Source organism: Galeopterus variegatus, unplaced genomic scaffold (assembly GCF_000696425.1).
Source record: "Galeopterus variegatus unplaced genomic scaffold, G_variegatus-3.0.2 Scaffold1087, whole genome shotgun sequence".
NCBI lineage: Eukaryota > Metazoa > Chordata > Mammalia > Dermoptera > Cynocephalidae > Galeopterus > Galeopterus variegatus.
Window position 1 is genome coordinate 80,580 of NW_007727198.1, and position 4,634 is coordinate 85,213.

Genomic DNA, 4,634 nt, shown 5'->3' on the forward strand with positions numbered 1-4,634 from the left:
CTGTACCCCATAAACCCGTACAATTAAAATAAATTTAAAAAATAAAAAAATTTTTAAAAACCCCAATAAAAATAACAATACAACAATAAAAATAATAGAAATAAAAAACAATACAGTGTACCAACTACATACATAGCACATTGTATTAGGTATTACAAGTAACCTAGAGATGATTTAGGATGTGCATAGGTTATGTGCAAATACTATGCCATTTATCAGGAACTTGAGCATCTGCAGGTTTGGGTATCCTTGTGGGTCCTGGAACCAATTGCCTGTGGATACTGAGGGACAACTGTACCTTTGGAAACAGAAGACTCTTTCCATTTCATAGGGAAGTTGCCAATTTAGGGTTTTACATCAGCAGTCAGCAAATTACAGCCTGGGCCAAATCCAGACCATTGCACGTTTTTGTATGGCCCATAAGCTGAGAATAATTTTTATATTTTCAGATATGTGAAAAATAATTAAGAAAATATTGTCACATTTGAAAATTATATGAAATTCAAATTTCTATTTGTAAATAAAGTTTTATTGGAACACAGCCACACATTTATTTACATCTTGTCTATGGCTGCTTTTGTGCTGCAATATCAGAGTCTGCAAATCTGAAGATATTTACTATTTGGCCCCTGCTTTAAATTGAAGTAGTTTCACGATCTGAAAGAGTTAAATAACTTTCTCGGGGACCCAGCTCTTAACCAGAAGGGAGTTTAGACACTGGCATACTCTGGGTCAATATAACTCAATTCAGTGACTCACACTTTTAACCACCATACTTTTAGAATCAACTTAGAAAAGTGGAAGCTTATGCTTAATGGTCTAACTATAAATTGTATTTTATAGAGGTACGTCAAATGTTTAAACTTTCTAAAATGTAATATTAAGTTTCCCAATAATTCTAAATGAGGTTCAAGGGAAATTTTATCATTTGCTCTTTGTAACAACCTGCTACATATAACCAGCAGCAAGCAAATTGGGGTCTGCAGGCTGTTTGAGGACACGTTTTGTATTGATTAGCTGTAATTAAAGTCTGAACAGTTGAGTCAGTAATTTAATTTTTAAAGAAGCCATAGACTCTACTTTCTAATACCTCTACAGAAACAGCGTTGCTATTGGGCAGGCTGTGGGGACAGGCGGTTATTTGTACTGGTTTCTGGCTACTTACTTATCTATTTGTTGTGGCATCTCCCACCAAAATGCCATACCAAACTAGGCTTTCCAAGGGCATCTTTGAATAATGGAATTCAAGCAGGAATTTATTTTTTTTTAATTTTTATTTTGTCAATATACAATGTAGTTAGTTATTGTGTCCCATCACCGAAACCTCCCTCCCTCCTCCCTCTCCCCCCTCCCACCCAGATGTGTCCCCTCCATTTTCTTGTTGTAAGAACTTCAACCATTGTGCATTCCCACCAACAGTGTAAGAGAGTTCCTTTTTCTCCGCAGCCATGCCAGCATTTATCTTTCGGTGTCTTTTGGATTTTTGCCATCCTAACTGGGGTGAGATGGTATCTCAGTGTGGTTTTGATTTGCATTTCCTGGATGCTGAGTGATGTTGAGCATTTTTTCATATGACTGTTGGCCTTTTGTATATCTTCTTTAGAGAAATGCCTGCTTAGCTCTTTTGCCCATTTTTTGATTGGGTTGCTTGTTTTTTTCTTGTAAAGTTGTTTGAGTTCTTTATATATTCTGGATATTAGTCCTTTGTTGGATGTGTATTTTGCAAATATTTTCTCCCACTCTGTTGGTTGTCTTTTAGCTCTGTTAATTGTTTCTTTTGCTGTGCAGAAGCTTTTTAGTTTGATATAGTCCCATTTGTTTATTTTTCCTTTGGTTGCCTGTGCTTTTGGGGTCATATTCATGAAGTCTGTGCCCAGCCCTATTTGCTGAAGGGTTTCTCCTATGTTTTCTTTAATAAGTTTTATTGTTTCGGGGTGTATATTTAAATCCTTGATCCATTTTGAGTTGATTTTAGTACATGGTGAGAGGTATGGGTCTAGTTTCAATCTCCTGCATATGGATATCCAGTTATCCCAGCACCCTTTGCTGAAGAGGGAGTCCCGACCCCAGTGAATAGGCTTGGTGCCTTTGTCGAAGATCAAATGGCAGTAAGTGCGTGGGTTGATTTCTGGGTGTTCTGTTCTATTCCATTGATCAGTGTCTCTGTTTTTGTACCAGTACCATGCTGTTTTGGTTATTGTGGCTTTGTAGTATAGTTTAAAGTCAGGTAGAGTAATACCTCCAGCTTTATTTTTTTTTGCTCAGCGTTGCTTTGGCTATTCTTGGTCTTTTGTTATTCCAGATAAATGATTGTATAGTTCTTTCCATGTCAGAGAAAAATGTCATAGGAATTTTGATGGGGATTGCATTGAATTTGTATATTACTTTGGGTAGTATAGTCATTTTCACTATATTGATTCTTCCAATCCAGGAGCATGGGATGTCTTTCCATCTTTTTGTATCCTCTCTAATTTCTCTCAGGAGTGGTTTATAGTTCTCGTTATAGAGATTTTTCACATCCTTAGTTAGTTCAATTCCTAGGTATTTTATTTTTTTGGTGGCTATTGTGAATGGGCAGGCTTTCTTGATTTCTCTTTCTCAAGCAGGAATTTAAATGCTCACCTAAAGCTTCTCTCTGGATCTCTTCACTAAGGATGAAGAGGGGTTGATCCTGACTTGGGACAGATGCCCAGGAGATAAATGGAGGGGTTCAGGATCAGCATTGGAAGGCATTTTGCACATTAGGACACTCAACCTATGAATCATTTTTCATGCAGTTTAAAGACATATTTTGCATTGATCAGCTGTCATTGAATCCTGTAAGTTAATTCTGCTTTCTGCCTATTTACTGAGCACCTGTATTAGTTGCAGCTCAGATCTAAGAGGTTTATTCTGCTGGCTAAGAGGGCCAAGAGCCCTTCACTGATTTCTATCCCTGATTTCCATCACTGCCTCTTTGAACTAGATTACTGTAATGAGTACTGTACATTGTAATTTTCCAAGTAGTTTCTTATATTTTGAATGAATAGTTTCATACCATCATGACCTTACATTTCCATTTCCATTTTATTTTGGAGATCTTGCCATTTTTCATTGGTTTCCATAGCTCACTTGCTTTTGGCTTTTGTGGAGTCTAGGAGAAAGGTTCCCTCCACCCCCATTCCCTGGCTTTTCTGCCCTGCTAAAATCATCAGAAGCAGCTTAAATTTGTATTTCAGGAGGCTTCTCTGAAATCAAAACAAAGTTATCTTCCCATGAGTCTGGTTGCCAGACTGAAGATTTGTATGAGGATTATTAGAAATGTCGACTAGTGTCTTCTGTTTGGGTAGGTTACAGACAATGCAGTTTTCATCATGGTTTCTTATATGGCCACTGGTTTAAATTCCAAATGTTTCACCTGAACACTCTAGAAACTATAATTTAGCTGATAACCTTGAATGATTTCTAGTTGGCCCTTCCTTATTCCAAAGGAGTGTCACTTCTGATGAAATTCATTCAGGGAAGTATTGATCCGTCATCCATCACACTCCATTGATTCTTCCCTTCCCCAACAGCCAAACGAGGTCCTTCCTGAGGCTGGAATGTTCATATTGCCTCTAGGTATGATTGTTCATTCAGCAAGAGCCTTCATTAAGCTGAGCAACACTATAAGGAAATGAGACTGCTGCTTTGACTTAGTAGAACTTATACATCCAAATGAGCCCTGGCTTCTTTACTGTCCTTTTTCATCATCCTGCCTTTTCTCAGGAGAAAGCAATATGTTGGAGAGTCCATCAAAACCCCCACTCCCTTCCCCTACTTCTGAGTTCCCCAAGAGACCTGTCCTCTACTCCTACTCCAGGTGGCCCAGAGAAAGAGAAATAACAAGTGGCTAGGCATCCAGGTAGCAGGGTGAAGAAGCCCAAGAGTGGTAGAAAAGAAAAGCCTGGAACACAATGTGCACAACAGAGGACTTCTATTAGTCTGTAAGGGATGCATAAAACCAGACTGGTGCAAATTAATTATTCCTTTATTTCTCCTAAACATGCTATGATAGAGCTTTAGGGGGCAAAGAAGAGGGCTCACTTGAGTGTCTTAGAATCTAATATTACAATTCAGTAATTTCTTTGAGAGGAGGGAGCATATAATAAATATATGTATCACTAGCATTTTGCCCATAGCAGGTGGTAAGTGGGTTGTTGTTGAAACAACAGGAGATCAGAGCTGTGAACTTGTACAATAAGGCCTATCCTGCTATAAGTATAAAACCAGAATTATCACCACATTTTAATTATAAGATAATTAATCTTATTATAGCCTGCCATTTACCACATATCAGCATCATGACTCTGTAAAATCAGGTGGCAAGATTGCATTATTTTTACCTCATTTTTCATTTGTGTGAACCAAGGCATACCAATCAATTGGGGGACTGGTGTGATGGCTTAGAAAAAGAATCCCAGTTTTTCACCTGTCCGTCTAACACTCCTCTCAACAATCTGGATGAAATCAGCAGCTAGCATTGTGCGCGATTGCTATTTACAAAAGTCTAATTAATACCTCTCACGCCCTAATGAGATACTTCTTTTGACTCCACAGACTAGCAGAGCCAAGCAAGTGATGTCAGAATGCTAGAGTGAGTTATTGGGCTTGTG